Source organism: Lethenteron reissneri, chromosome 54 (genome assembly GCF_015708825.2).
Source record: "Lethenteron reissneri isolate LAM-NWPU_2019-01 chromosome 54, ASM1570882v1, whole genome shotgun sequence".
Classification (NCBI taxonomy): Eukaryota; Metazoa; Chordata; class Hyperoartia; order Petromyzontiformes; family Petromyzontidae; genus Lethenteron; species Lethenteron reissneri.
Window position 1 is genome coordinate 12,197,217 of NC_083832.1, and position 16,103 is coordinate 12,213,319.

General features: G+C 51.2%; 1 protein-coding gene across 2 annotated transcripts in view; it reads right to left on the reverse strand.

Annotated features, from left to right (window-relative positions):
• The window catches only part of LOC133356589 (sodium- and chloride-dependent creatine transporter 1-like), a 37,954-nt gene extending 29,322 nt beyond the window's left edge, over positions 1-8,632 (reverse strand). Inside the window, exons 1-4 of one of the 2 annotated variants that reach the window (XM_061574185.1) lie at positions 8,585-8,632; positions 7,795-7,891; positions 6,684-6,813; positions 750-842 (exon numbers count right to left, since the gene is read on the reverse strand). The gene's annotated coding sequence lies outside the window, so the exon portion shown is untranslated. Of the gene's footprint in view, positions 1-749; positions 843-6,683; positions 6,923-7,794; positions 7,892-8,584 lie in introns of those variants that run through there. The other variant, XM_061574184.1, reaches the window with a different exon arrangement.
• Positions 8,633-16,103: the final 7,471 nt, after the last annotated feature.

The following is a 16,103-nucleotide window of genomic DNA, read 5'->3' on the forward strand; positions in this document are numbered from 1 at the left end:
TACTCTAACCGCACGTTGATTCTAAATGTGGAGCGGAACAACCAGAGGAACGGATAAAAATCCACGCATAGTTTAGTTTAGGGAGGAGTGGGAGGCATGCCATCACGACTGGCTCAGCTATCGACCACTGCTGATGTTAGCCGTGGCTATTAGGAAATCGAATGCCAGGTCCTTGGCTCCATCTCCCTCCACCACCTTGCCTGCCCGATCAGGAACTCTCCTCTTTGCGTCACTCCCGTCGAGTGGTGCATCTCTCTCTCGCGCCGCCTCTCGGCCTCGTTCCCGACACCCGAGCCTTGCAGCTCCCGGCTCTGAGAAAAATGTGGCCGACCCACAACGATCGCCCATTCTGAGTCGCTCCAACCAACCACACTTCGCATCTCCCCAACCTGCTCCACAGCGTCCTCGTCTCTAGCTCTCTGCATCCAACTGGCTGTCTCCATTCGGGGCCCACAACCCACGTCTCCCTTTCTTTGAGTGCAGGTTTCTGCTACATGGTCCAGAGGAGGACCTAGAACTTCCCAAGGAGGGGGGGGGGGGGAGGTCGTCCCAAAGTCGCAAACGTTTTTAACAGGGCCCTTACATTCGTAATACAATCATTCAATGTATTTTATCTGGTGAATATCAATAAAACACAATTTCGGGGTCGCATGGCAGACTTCAAACCTAAAGACAGACCAAAGTGATTCTAACCAGGGCCACGTCGGCCACATGGGCCACTTGAACGTGACCTGAGCCAGGTTAAGTACCTCCTTGGTGGACAGGTGAGGAGACGGGAAGGTGGAGGATGGTCGTGGCGTCGAGCAGGACACTGGTTTTGAGTTAGGCTGGCAGCTGGGAGCCTAGGCATGGACGTACACACACACACACACAGAGAGGTGTCATTTACACAATCACGTGGTATCACCGGCCGTGGTCTATCCACTGCTGGACGAAAGTCTCTCCCAAGCCGCCACTATCTCTCAGAGTCCAGCGATGCGACGGTCCACCGTGCGCCTGCGGTGGACGTTCTGTCGGACACTGCTCCCTCCTTTGGCCGCCACTCCGGTCTTAGTCTCAGCCTCTGGCGAGTCGTACCTCCTTGCCTTGACGCATGCTGCCAGAGCCCACTCGCCGTGTTTACACTGAACGGTGCCTCTAACTTGCGTATCATCTCTGATCAACACGTTCCTCCTCTTTATATCTCTCGGTCCAATTCAATACCTCTTCCCTTCCACCTCACGCGGATTTCCCTCCATGCAACGCTCCGCTCCAACAGCGGCTGCTCTCTGTGGAAACCCAGCGGTCAGGTTTCACTCAGTGGGAGGTCGCTCATTTTCCTCTGCTGCACCCACAGTCTGGAACAACTTCATTCCCCCAGCGGACCACACTGTCAACTCCCTGCCCCTGTTCAAGTCCAGACTCAATAATTCCTCTTGTCCTTTGCATATGACCGCCTCGCCTTCCCATACTCACAGAGAGATCCATAGACTTACAGAGAGACCCATAGACTTACAGAGAGACCCATAGACTTACAGAGAGATCCATAGACTTACAGAGAGATCCATAGACTTACAGAGAGATCCATAGACTCACAGAGAGATCCATAGACTCACAGAGAGATCCATAGACTTACAGAGAGACCCACGGACTAACGTGAGAGACCGACAGACGCACAGACCCATAGACTAACGTAAGAGATCTACGACTATCTAGATTTGAAGGTCTACGACTGCACGTGTTAACACCGCGCGGTATACACAGGGACGTCGTCTACACCCCATGGTATACAGTTACATACTCATACGCCTCGGTTCTTTCGGTAAAGCCACGTAGGTAGTAAGTAATAAGTCACGACGTTTCTATAGCAACACAAGCGACCGTCATCAGGTGAGACAATCACAGCAGGGAAACTGCTGAAGCAGGCGAGGGCGCTGCCGTGACACGAGGCTATATAGGGCAGGGTAAGGGGGCGGGGCTAGAGGTGAGGGAGAGAGGGGGGCGGGGCTAGATATGGGAGAGGGGGGCGGGGCAAGAGATGGGGGAGAGAGGGGGCGGGGCTAGAGATGGAAGAGGGGGGCGGGGCTAGAGATGGGAGAGGGGGGCGGGGCTAGAGATGGGGAAGGGGGGCGGGGCTAGAGATGGGAAAGGGGGCGGGGCTAGAGATGGGGAAGGGGGCGGGGCTAGAGATGGGGAAGGGGGCGGGGCTAGAGATGGGAGAGAGAGGGGGGCGGGGCTAGAGATGGGAGAGAGAGGGGGGCGGGGCTATAGATGGGAGAGAGAGGGGGGCGGGGCTATAGATGGGAGAGAGAGGGGGGCGGGGCTAGAGATGGGAGAGAGAGGGGGGCGGGGCTAGAGATGGGAGAGAGGGGCGGGGCTAGAGATGGGAGAGAGAGGGGGGCGGGGCTAGAGATGGGGAAGGGGGCGGGGCTAGAGATGGGAGAGGGGGCGGGGCTAGAGATGGGGAAGGGGGGCGGGGCTAGAGATGGGTGGCTCGCCAGGGGGAGAGTTTGAGACGAAGATGAGTGACGTGAATATTCACGTCACTCGCCTTGTGCCCGTCCTAGGACGGGAGATGTAATATTTACGAAAAAATGTATCAGAGTATATTTTGTGTAAATTTGATGGCAGTGAATCGTGCACAAAACGAAGTCAGGAAACACCTCACTTCATGTCACCACTGTAGCACTGTATGTAAGTGACCTTCAATTTGTTCAAATTCACTGCTCTGATACTTTATTCACTTCTGCTTTCGGTCGCTGGGGTTGAAATTAATTGGAATTCGATACAATATCTGGAAAGTCACCGAGAAATGTCTATTTTACCATAATGTATAAGCATCAATTAGACTAACCTTTTGTCTCAAGTGCTGAAGAAATAAAGATACCAAATCCACGTTGTTGCGGCGTAGAATTATTTATTAGATTCACTTTCAACAAGGAAATGTGAAACTTAAAGCGAATTTGCGAAAAAAATTGTATTTCCGCTCGACCTTCTGTGTGAGTGTAAAAATCCACCCGCTCATGAATATGAATGAGGGGGGGGGGGGCATGTGGAGTGACGTCACGCGCGTTACACACAAACATACATTCTTGGCTAATGTAATGGTATAGTGACATATACACTGCATCAGATAAATGTTTTTATACACTACACAGTATACAGTTGCATATTCATTACACGGTATACATGGTGACATGTACACTACATTGTATAAATGTTTTTGTACACGACATTGTATTAATGTACACAGACACTACATTGTATTAATGTTTATGTACACTACATTGTCAAGCCTGTGACAGGCTGCAGGGGCAAGTGCTGTTAGCGAGTAGCAGCACCTATGAAGGCCGGCACGGCACACGAGGGAGTCGGTGGCCAGCACCACGCCCGGCCGCCTTTGTCTCCCCAGTGGCGATGTTTACACCGCACCAGGGAATAATTTGAGACGGAGTCGACTTAGGGGAGTTCCGGGACCTGTACAGATTTGGCCGTGAGAGGGAATCGAACTCGGGTCGCCGGGTTCGTAGTGCAGCGCAAACCGCTACACTACCGCTCTCCTACACACACATACACTGGCACACACACGTGCACACTGTCACACACGTGTACCCTGTCATACACACGTGTATCCTGACACAACAACAGCACAACAACCGCCATTCGCTACTAAGTGGCGGTGACGTCACCACGACGTTTGTGCCAGGCCATGTGCACCTTGAGGCCACGTGAAGTGTTGAACGCCCGCTGGCAGGAGGTCACGGGGCAGACCCAGGTGCCACGGGTCGACTGACTGAGATGGCCGAGATGACTGGCTGATGCACCACCTGTGCCCCCTACTGTGCCAACTTGCTGTGCTTTAGCGCTCCGCTCGTTGTTGTGAGCGTCGCTCCTCCACCCTCCGTTGTTGCTGGTGGGCGACTGCCTCCAACTGCCCAGTAGCGTCCTTCACGAGCCTCCTCCACAGAGGCCGATCTTGCCACCGATGGTACCAGTCATTGGCAAGTCCACTCAGCTCCAAGTCCTCCTGTACCACATCACTCCATCTCTTCTCTAGCCCGTGCCGCGCCCGTTTAGCCCCTTCGATCCGGCCGAACAAAAGCTGTTTCGGCATGCGGTGGCTGGGCATGCGGGCTACATGACACAGCCAACGCAGCTTTGCCAGCCGGAGGAGCACACCGATGGGACTTTGCCCAGATCTTTCAAGGATTTGTGAGCTCCTCACACAATCCAGCCTGGTTAAACCCAGGATGGATGGTAAGCAGGCCAGCCTAAATGTTTCCAACCGGCGAAGATGCTCCATTAGGGGGGTCCACGTTTCGCAAGCATAGAGAAGGGAGGGAATGACTGTAGCCGAGAAGACTTGAAGCTTCGTGCGGAGCGACAGACCAGGTAGCTTCCACACAGCATTACGCAACCGATGAAAAGATATTGCCGCTCGACTGATTCGGAGTGAGACCAACTGCTGTTAAACTGGAGCCGGTCATAAGCACACTGCCCAGGTATGGGAAACTCTCCACTGTCTTCACTACTGCCCCATCACCGATTGGGAGTTGTGGGGGTGGAGAATCTGATGGTACAAAATACCCAGGCAGGTGCTTAGTTTTGGTAGGGCTGATGGTAAGGCCCCACCTCTTAGTGGCACGCTCCAACCTCAGTAGCAGCGTCTCCAACTCCTCCTCTGAATGAGCAGCTATTACCAAATCATCGGCATACATAACATGGTTGACCAATAGGGCGCCATCCCTTGATCGCACCCGGGCATCGATCAGCCTCCCATTATATCTGTACCAAATGGAGATTCCCCCGGTACAGCTATTGAAGGCTTAACGAACTACGTGGTCAAAATAAATGTTAAATAATGTGGGAGCCAGAGGACATCCCTGTCGCACCCCAAGGTGTACAGGGAAAAGCTCTGACTCCCGGCCACGTAGTTTAACCCGGGCCCGCTCACCATCATGAAGGTCCTTAATGATCGTGAGCAGAGGGTCAGGGACTCCGGAAGCACGAAGAACAACCCAGAGCCCAGGCCTACTGATGGTATCATAGGCCTTGACCAGGTCAATAAAGCAGAGATGTAGGTCTTGTTGAAATTCCCTACACCTCTGCTGTAGCAGACGGACAGAAAATATGGCATCTGTGCAGGACCGCCCTTTCCTGAAACCGCATTGGGGCTCCGCAAGCCTCTCCTCAGCGTGCCTAGCAAGGCGATGTTGAATAATCCTTGCCAGGACCTTTCCCGGCACACTGAGGAGTGAGATGCCCCTGTAGTTGTTACAGTCTGTGCGATCCCCCTTCTTAAAAAGGGGGACTACCAGGGCATCCTTCCAACCCTGCGGAACCCGTTCAGCGGTCCAGACTGCTGTTATGATGTCATATAGGGCAGTCTGTGCACAAACGCCACCCTCCCTCAGCATTTCGCTTGGGAGATCATCTCTGCCCGGTGCCTTTCCCGGTCTCAGACTCCGGATCGCCTTCAGTACTTCCTCAACAGATGGCACCTCAACCAGCCACTCATAGGGGGTGACCTCTTCCAATATTTGAGGCACCGCAGCCTCAGCAGGGTCATCCCCACTTTGTGCCATGATGTTTTCCTGGCTGAAGGATTTCCCCTCCCCCAGGACCTCACAGAAATGCTCAGCAAATCTGCAAAACTGTTCCTGTGGGTCGGAGAATGGATCACCGTTTTTTCCCCTAATTATGGTAATAGGTGTGGCGCTGCAGGTTACTTTTTTGATGGAGTTAAATAGTGATTTGTGATCGCGGGCCACTGAGGCAGATTCCATCTCCTCAGCAATCCGCGACCACCACCCATCCTTGCAGCGCCTTACGGCTCTCCGAACCTCCGAGCGAAGGCTGCGGTAAGCCTCTTCATTCTCTGACGTGGGATGCTGTAGCCGATGAGAGTGGGCCTGTCGCTTTTTCTCAACTATCCTGAACACCTCCTCTGTCAGCCAGGGTCTCTGGGGAGGTCTGGACCACGTACCCAAAGCAGCCATTGCAGCTGCATGAGTCACAGTCCTAAACCTCGCCCATTTACCCTCGACATCAGGAGGAGTGGGGGACGATGCCAACCCCAGCTGCAAGCGATGATTAAATTCTCGCTTGCAACTTTCATCAGCTGAGACCAGGCCACTTTAGGTTGGAATGGGATCCTGGGTGTACACCCACCACCGGAGTGGAAGAATGGCAGGCGCATCTTACAGATGACAAGTCGATGGTCAGAGGGCACATCAGCTCCACGGTAGGTCCTGGTGTCAAGGACATGGGCTCGCATCCGCTAATCCGTCACTATGTAGTCCAGCAGATGTTCTTGCTTGGACCCGGCATGCATCCATGATGTTGTGTGGATGCGCCGATGCCGGAAGAGCGTGTTGGTAATTACAAGCCCATGGGCTGCACAAAATCTAGCAGCCTCCTACCGTTGTTATTGAGCTGATCTGGCCCATGCCTTCCAATCACTCCAGACCAGGTGCCAGCATCATGACCAACTCGGGCATTGAAGTCACCCAACAAGATGACTCTGTCCCGAGTGGCCACTTTAGCCAATCCTGACACATACACTGTCACACACACGTGCACACTGTCACACACACACGTGTATCCTGACACACACGTGCACACTGTTACACACACACGTGTATCCTGACACATACACTGCTGCTACATATCACACACCCCACGCTTTCACATCGGTAACACACCTGGTGGGAACGATGCCGCTGACGACAATGCCGTTGCTTGGTGGCTGCTGCTGCTGATGATGATGCTGCTGCTGATGCTGCTGATGATGATGCTGATGCTGCTGATCGCGACGCAAATGACTTCACACCGCTGCAGGTGGACACAGAGCCTGATGAGTGTCACCAGCAGCAATTGGAGTGAGGGTGCAGCAGCAGTAGTTGTAGTGAGTGTGGTGTGGTGGGCTACACCCGGAGATGGCTCAGTGAGTGGGGAGCGCGCGGCGGGGGGGGGGAGGAAATACCCCGCCCACAGTCCCAGCCACCCCCCCACCACCCCCCACGGTCCCAGCCCCCCCACCAGCCCCCACCCCCCGAATGGAAAATTACCCCGCGCAGGCCTCCTCCTCCTCTGTGCGGGGCGCAGCGCCCCCTAGCGGACGGCCCCGCTCGCCCCCTGCGGAGCCCCGCGGCTGTGACGAATGATTCTTTAATAGTAATGATTGGTGGTGGTGGTGGTAATTGGTGGTTATTGACCGTTATGGTGGTGATGATTGGAGGTGGTGCTGCTGATGATCATTATTTATGGTAGTGACAGCGATGGTTGATGGTGATAACTGATGGAGGTTGGTGATTGATGGTTGTGATGATACCGATGTTATTGATGTTTACTGGTGCCGATGATTATTGGTGCCGATGATTATTGATGCCGATGATTGTTGGTGATGATGATGATTGGCATTGGTGGTGAAGGTTATTGATGATGAATGTGATGACGTTAGTGATGTGTACTGACGCTGCTGTTGAAGAGTGAAGGTGGTGGCGAGGGTGAGGATTGATTTTTGATTCATGGTCGTGATCGTGATATTGACGTCTCCTGGCGCTGCTGCTGATTATTGATGGCGGTGTCGATGATGGTGATACTAATGTTTACTGATGATTATTATTGATGATGGTTACTGATAGTTACTGATGCAGCTGAGGTTGATGGTGCTGCTTACTGATGATTATCACGATGATAAATGATTCTTGATGGTGGTGATGCTAATGGTGTTCTTTGTCACCGCGAGAGATGGTGATGCTGATGTTAAGAGAGTTATCCTGCTGCTGATATTGATGTAATCGATATACTCACTGGAGCTGCTGCTGCTGATAATGACGCTGCTGCCGGCGTTTGCTGCTGATGGCTGGTCGATCTTTTCCAATCAACCGACTATATAATCCACGATCTCCTGATCACATTAACACCGATGTATAAAGGGTATGTACACACACTGCATGTATACTGCCCGTGTTATGTACGTGTGCAACGCTCCATATACATACGATGTAGCAATGTGTGTCTACGTTTGTTATGGTGTGCGCACTGCAGTATAAGGGTTTTCTCTAATTATAGCCGGGGGTATCGCTTCAGTGATACCTAATTTAATAAATAATGTGTGCCGAGAATTATATAACTGTGTGCTGCAGTAAAGGATCTCGGTGTATATAATACGATCTGTGTGTGTGTTATGCTACGGTATAAATGTGTCCATACAACACTATTAACTATGTCGACTATGTTATCCTAAATCTTCTGTACATACAAGCAGGTACAATCACACGTTCCGTTGTGTTGCTGACGTCGAAATTAAAATATTATGCCAATTCCATCGGCCGTTTGGTTTTCCAGCCCAATATGACCCAGCTCACTGTGTGTACTGCGGTATTAAGGTCTCTGTGTCACACGATCACTGTACTGTATATATGTTTATTGCATACTAAAGGTAACAATGTGTATATGATTGTGTGTACTACAGTGTTTAATGGTATCTGTGTAACAATAAATATATCTGCGTGTACTGCACTATAATAAGGGTGTTTCTGTTGATCCAACACGATCTCTCTGTACGTGTGCACTGCGCTGGCGATCTCTGTGTAATAACCTGAACGCGCCCTCCACTCTCTGTGTCCTGCAGCATCAGGATCTCTGTCCCAGCCTCCCTCCTTACCGCACCTCTCCCTGCCTTTTAACATCCCGTTTACGCGTCGGGGGAGGAGGCTGGCTGGCTGGGTGGGGGGTTGTTGTTGATGATGATGGTGATGGGGGATGGAGTAAAAGGCGGTATAAGTTGTTATTGGGGTTCGCTTTAATACTATTAAACAGTTGCAAAACAAAACGCTTGGCGGGGTGGACTGGAGGTGGAGACAACGGAGGGGTGTGTGTGCCCGTGCTGCGTGTGTGTCTGGAGTGTGTGTGTGTGTGCCTGGAGTGTGTGTGTGTGTGTGCCTGGAGTGTTTGTGTGTGTGCCTGGAGTGTGTGTGTGTGTGCCTGGAGTGTGTGTGTGTGTGTGCCTGGAGTGTGTGTGTGCCTGGAGTGTGTGTGCCTGGAGTGTGTGTGTGTGTGCCTGGAGTGTGTGTGTGTGCCTGGAGTGTGTGTGTGTGTGCCTGGAGTGTGTGTGTGCCTGGAGTGTGTGTGTGTGTGCCTGGAGTGTGTGTGTGCCTGGAGTGTGTGTGCCTGGATTGTGTGTGTGTGTGCCTGGAGTGTGTGTGTGTGTGCCTGGAGTGTGTGTGTGTGTGTGCCTGGAGTGTGTGTGTGCCTGGAGTGTGTGTGTGTGTGCCTGGAGTGTGTGTGTGTGTGTGCCTGGAGTGTGTATGTGTGTGTGCCTGGAGTGTGTGTGTGTGTGCCTGGAGTGTGTGTGTGTGTGCCTGGAGTGTGTGTGTGCCTGGAGTGTGTGTGTGTGCCTGGAGTGTGTGTGTGCCTGGAGTGTGTGTGTGTGCCTGGAGTGTGTGTGTGCCTGGAGTGTGTGTGTGTGTGTGCCTGGAGTGTGTGTGTGCCTGGAGTGTGTGTGTGTGCCTGGAGTGTGTGTGTGTGCCTGGAGTGTGTGTGTGTGTCTGGAGTGTGTGTGTGTGCCTGGAGTGTGTGTGTGTGCCTGGAGTGTGTGTGTGTGTGCCTGGAGTGTGTGTGTGTGCCTGGAGTGTGTGTGTGTGTGCCTGGAGTGTGTGTGTGTGCCTGGAGTGTGTGTGTGTGCCTGGTGTGTGTGTGTGCCTGGAGTGTGTGTGTGTGTGCCTGGAGTGTGTGTGTGTGTGTGGCTGGAGTGTGTGTTTGTCTGGAGTGTGTGTGTGCCTGGAGTGTGTGTGTGTGCCTGGAGTGTGGGTGTGTGCCTGGAGTGTGTGTGTGTGCCTGGAGTGTGTATGTGTGTGTGCCTGGAGTGTGTATGTGTGTGTGCCTGGAGTGTGTGTGTGCCTGAAGTGTGTGTGTGTGTGCCTGGAGTGTGTGTGTGTGTGCCTGGAGTGTGTGTGTGTGCCTGGAGTGTGTGTGTGTGTGTGCCTGGAGTGTGTGTGTGTGTGCCTGGAGTGTGTGTGTGTGCCTGGAGTGTGTGTGTGTGTGTGTGCCTGGAGTGTGTATGTGTGTGTGCCTGGAGTGTGTGTGTGTGTGTCTGGAGTGTGTGTGTGTGCCTGGAGTGTGTGTGTGTGCTGTATGTGTGCCTGGAGTGTGTGTGGGTGTACTTGCACGTGTGTCTGGAGTGTGTGTGTCGGTTATACACATTCAGGCTATGCTGCCTACGATCTATCCTAGATTAAACCAGTCTGGATTGTGTGAGCTCACAAATCCTTGCAAGATCTGAACACATTCCCATCGGTGCACTCTTTCGACAGGCAAGGCTGCGTTTTCTGGGTATGTAGCACGCATGCCCGACCACTGCATGCCTAAACAGCTTTTGTTTGGCCGTATCGAGGGGGCTCAACGGGCGCGGCACTTGCTCGAGAAGGGATGCAGTGATGTGGTACAGGTGGATGTGGAGGTGTGTGGACTTGTCGATGACTGATAGCAGTCATCGGCATCTATGGAGGAGGCTCGTGAAGGACGCTACTGGGCAGTTGGAGCCAGTTGCCCTCCAACAGCGGAGGCCAGGGCACCAATGCTCACAACAAAGAGTGGAGCGCTGGGCGGCTAAAGAACAGCAAGTTGGCATCTGTCAGTCATCTCAGTCAACCCATGACACCTGGGTCTGGCCCGTGACCTGCCAGCGAGCCTTAGACACTTCACGTGGCCTCAAAGTGCACATAGCCTGTCACAAGCGCCGTAGTGACGTCACTGCCACGTAGAATCAGAGATTGTATTTATTCTGGAGGAATTGGATGAGCTATGAAGCTCTTTTTCTACAGATGTCCAGTAGGGGCGGGTGATCGAGTTGGATAAACAATACAAGAAACGATATGAACGAGATAAAGAAGGTAGTAAGCAAGTCGCTAAACATATTGCACAAGTACATCCATTCCTGCAGTTTCTTAACACCAAATGTCGGCTTGGACAAGGCAGTAAATTCAACATAAAAACAATCCGAGACCACACCAAGACAACACATGCACTCTATGTTGAACTTCTTTCGCACAGGCCGTAGCCAACCCTGCTAATCGAAGGACAAGCGACTAAACACAACAATGAGTTCTAACTCATGAGTTTTTCGATCTCGATTTAAAAGTGCATAGCTCCAGTGGCTTCCTAATAAAACTATAATGTGGCTGTATCTGACATTCTGCTTCAGGATATTCTTTGAAGGAAATTTGACAATGTCAAGGGAGGAAACGAGGTTGTTCCAAAGGGTTGGTACTGCAACAGGCAAAACGTTGTGTCACCTACTCCAATTCTTGTTCTATGGTTAGTTAAAGAGCAATTAGATGGACGTCTTGGGCTTCTTTGGTTTGGCAATGAGGTTAATGAATAATTTGCTGATTAAATTAAAACTGCCTCAGTAGCACGTGATAACAAATCACTTTTAACACAGTATAACAATAACATGGTTTACCCTTACTAGCAATGAAACAGCTGTTAAGATGTTCAAACACCAAACATAAACTTTTTGCTTTAAAGACCATCACAAAAGACACTTGCGGCGCCACACCAGTCATCATCTTTAAGGTAAAAAAAACGGTAAACCGATCTCGGACCCCAAAGAATGGGTTTGCAAGTTTCCTAAGAGTTTCCGTGAGGTCTCGGGGGAAAGGGGAAACCTCTCAGCTCAACCAGCATCATCGGGCAAGGTGGGGTTGACCCGATCTGGTGCTGCTGTGCCTCGAACATTTGAAGGAAGTCGCGGCTCCTTGTGAGTGGTTGGCTGAGGTTGCCATCCCGTGATGCAGTGCGAAGGGTTATCCGGAGCTTGAAACGAGGGAAAGCTTCGGGGAGAAATGGCCTCTCAAGCGAATGGCCTCTCAAGCGAATGGCCTCTCAAGCAAATGACCTCTCAAGCGAATGACCTCTCAAGCGAATGACCTCTCAAGCGAATGACCTCTTAAGCGAATGACCTCTCAAGCGAATGACCTCTTAAGCGAATGACCTCTCAAGCGAATGGCCTCTCAAGCGAATGACCTCTCAAGCGAATGACCTCTCAAGCAAATGACCTCTCAAGCGAATGACCTCTCAAGCGAATGACCTCTTAAGCGAATGACCTCTTAAGCGAATGACCTCTCAAGCAAATGACCTCTCAAGCGAATGACCTCTCAAGCAAATGACCTCTCAAGCGAATGACCTCTCAAGCGAATGACCTCTTAAGCGAATGACCTCTTAAGCGAATGACCTCTCAAGCAAATGACCTCTCAAGCGAATGACCTCTCAAGCAAATGACCTCTCAAGCGAATGACCTCTCAAGCGAATGACCTCTCAAGCGAATGACCTCTTAAGCGAATGACCTCTTAAGCGAATGACCTCTCAAGCGAATGACCTCTTAAGCGAATGACCTCTCAAGCGAATGGCCTCTCAAGCGAATGACCTCTCAAGCGAATGACCTCTCAAGCGAATGACCTCTTAAGCGAATGGCCTCTTAAGCGAATGACCTCTCAAGCGAATGACCTCTCAAGCGAATGACCTCTCAAGCGAATGGCCTCTCAAGCGAATGACCTCTCAAGCGAATGGCCTCTCAAGCGAATGACCTCTCAAGCGAATGACCTCTCAAGCGAATGACCTCTTAAGCGAATGACCTCTCAAGCGAATGACCTCTTAAGCGAATGGCCTCTTAAGCGAATGACCTCTTAAGCGAATGGCCTCTCAAGCGAATGACCTCTTAAGCGAATGACCTCTTAAGCGAATGACCTCTCAAGCAAATGACCTCTCAAGCGAATGACCTCTCAAGCGAATGACCTCTTAAGCGAATGACCTCTCAAGCGAATGGCCTCTCAAGCGAATGACCTCTCAAGCAAATGACCTCTCAAGCGAATGACCTCTTAAGCGAATGACCTCTTAAGCGAATGACCTCTCAAGCGAATGACCTCTCAAGCGAATGGCCTCTCAAGCAAATGACCTCTCAAGCAAATGACCTCTTAAGCGAATGACCTCTTAAGCGAATGACCTCTTAAGCGAATGACCTCTCAAGCGAATGGCCTCTCAAGCGAATGGCCGCCGAGGGAGGATGGCGTTTGTGTGCAGACTTCCCGATATGACATCGCACCGAAGACGCGAATTGCATCGCGCCTTTTCAGATGCGCTTCTGCGGCCGTCTGGAACGCTGTTCCTTCTGATATTAGGAAATCACTGCAGCTATGCACTTTTAAATCATTTCGATTAAAAACTCATTCCCTTGGAACTGCTGTTCGTGTTGTTTGTTGTCCTTCCCCTGCACCTTGGCTACGTAATGTGCTAAAGAAGTTCAATGTACACACCTTGCACCAGGCACTCAAATGAGTACCTGGTGCAATGTGTAAACATTGCGACTCGGGAAACAAAAGTGTCCGGGCGTGGTGCTGGCCACACACCCCCTCGTGTGCCCTTCATAGGTGCTCCCTTACAGCACGTGCCTCACCAGTCTGTTAAGATTATACGGGGGATCTTTATCGAAAAATGTGGGGAGTGGTTAACACTGATCAGCACTACCAACCCAGCCACGGTTAACATTAGTGACGAGTCATATCCGAACCCAGTCTTGGCCCCTCCCTTAGGTCGACTCAGTCTTCAATTAGTAGATGGTGTGGTATGTCAACATCAGCACTGGGAAAACAGAGTTGGGCGGGCGTGATTCTCGTGACACCACCCACTCGTGCGATGCACTGACTTTAATAGGTACTCACTAACAGCAGTTGCCCTCACAGTCATGTAGTTATCCGTATCATGTATTACATAATCTTGCCTGTAAACATTTGGCGGTTCATCAACATCTGGCAGTTCGCCATCATTCGTTCAAACAAGTGCGACTGCTGCTAATGAAAACACTGAATGTCAGTATCGGTCCAGAGTCGGCACCTATATTTAAACGATGCCGCTGAAGTGTTGCACTCCCTGAAAGGTCGTGTGGCGGATGTGATGTGTAAAACAAACTAACGTCTTTGATCTGCTTAGTCCGGTAAGGGCAGCACGGGGGTGGGGGGGGGATATCTGTTGTTGTTTCTGTGCGCGCGCCACTCTTATCTCTTGGTTGTTAATGGATAATTTGGAAACTTTGACCACTTTGAACTTTTCATATTCAGACATCCAGCCCCTCGTGGCACCAGAGGGTGGGGTCAGCAAGAGATGTCCCCGATGCTGGTGTCGTTGCGGTCGTCGTTGCAGTAGTCGATTATGATGTTGCCGTGGTAGTTATGGTGGTAATCGTTGGTGATGTTGTGGTAATTGTTGTTGTGGTGGGTGTGAATCATCAATCCAGATTAACCCCGAATGCAATTTGGTGATTGTCCACAATTGCCTGCTCATCCCACTGATGACCGAACGGCCTCCACTACAGAAAGCTCAAGATGGCTCCTCTAGAGGGTAATTTTCTATTCTTCCACACTGGCCACATAACGTGTAAAAGGTGGGAGTACTCATCAGACTTTACCCTACCACACACAACCTGATGATCGACCGTGGCGTGCACATTTATACGGTTAAGTGGGCAGCAGAGATTGAGTGGGCGACCTCTGGATTGCAAGTCGAGTGGTGTGCTAATCATTACACCAGGATCGAATCCCAGAGTACTCATTACGAATTAAAATGATGTAATGAATCGAGATTAGATCTCTGCGTTCGGAGTTAATAATACATCATCCTGCGTCTGCTTGAAACCCCTATCGTAAAATCACACCAAGCCCTCATTATGTGAATCCATACTCAGCACTGCTCAAATCATTGCAGGTGAATGCATCCTCATGAGATCAGCTGATGGGCGGCTGCTGGGTGGATCGTTGCATCTCAGCGTCACAAGAAATGGCGGGCTGCTTCGGGGAGGCCTTCATCGAGCAATGGATTGAAACATGGCGAACAATGGTGCCGATGAGCGATTGAGTCTGTCACCGCTCGCTGACCCGCCAGAAAGAAGCGCTGGTTCCAGTAGGCACAGATTTCTGTGAAGCGGTGCTAGCGATAGGGGGCGTCCAGGATGGCATAAAAATGTTTAACTACGCCACTTGAACATATTGGCCCAAGACAGAGGAAAGTGGAAACAAATGACTAAATATGCAGTGGCGACCTCCGGGCTATCTGGCTATGGATCGTGATGATGATGCCACTGTGTGCTTTTCTAGACAGCCCTCGAACATGCCCGTTTGCGCGCTGCTCATTTGGAAAGTTATAAAAGGAGAATAAATTACAAAGCCAGGTACGATGACGTGTTTAGTTCCGTGACGAGTTATGTTGCTGAGGTGTGGTGTGATGCGTTTGCGATGGATTAAATTAGTGGTGCAGTTAAATAAGTTTCGCCTGCCACGAAAGAAACCTGGATTTGGTTACTGGATAATGCAACATATTTCTAGGTTACTCTTGCAGATCAGACTATCCTTACCAATAGTGGGGTGTTATGTAACTCGCATCACATTTACAACTGTAAATGTTTATTCCTGCAAGTGTAAGGGCCACACAAGTACTGTGCATCGCAAAGCAAATTAATGAATAAAGGACAGCTTCTACGTGACTTTACCGAAAGAACCAAGAATATAAAGGACAGCTGTTAGACAGGACCAGAAAGCATGGAATTGACTGAGGGGTTAGAGAAAGAGAAAAGTAATACAGGTTTTTTTTGGGTTAGATCGCGTAAATGTATTAATGTGTAGGTACATCGCGGGATGCCACTGTGTAGTGCCGGTCCTAGGGAGGCACGGCGTGTGGTGTAACAACATCGCGGACACCACTTGGATGTGGGTGTAGTACCGGCCCTAGAGGGGCTCGGTCAGCGCTGAATGACAGCGCTGATTGATGGCACCACGCTCGGCGTGCAGTGCCAGCCCTACAGGACAGGGTGTGGGAGTGCCGGCTGTAGGAATGAGGTTACTAGAGGCCGTGGCACTCTGGTTGACCCGAGAGGACACGTGACCGGTTAAGTCTACAAAGGGGCCCCAAGTGGGGGCTAGGGGTGGTCACGTGGTCGGGGTCCAGATCCTGCTCGAGGATTCTGGAAGGTGGGCGTGGCCAAGGGTGGAGCCGGCCACGCCGCAGAGAATAAAAGCCGGGTCCCCAGAGGGGCCGGCGTTGTTGTTCATCCTGAAGAAGCCTTCGTCTAC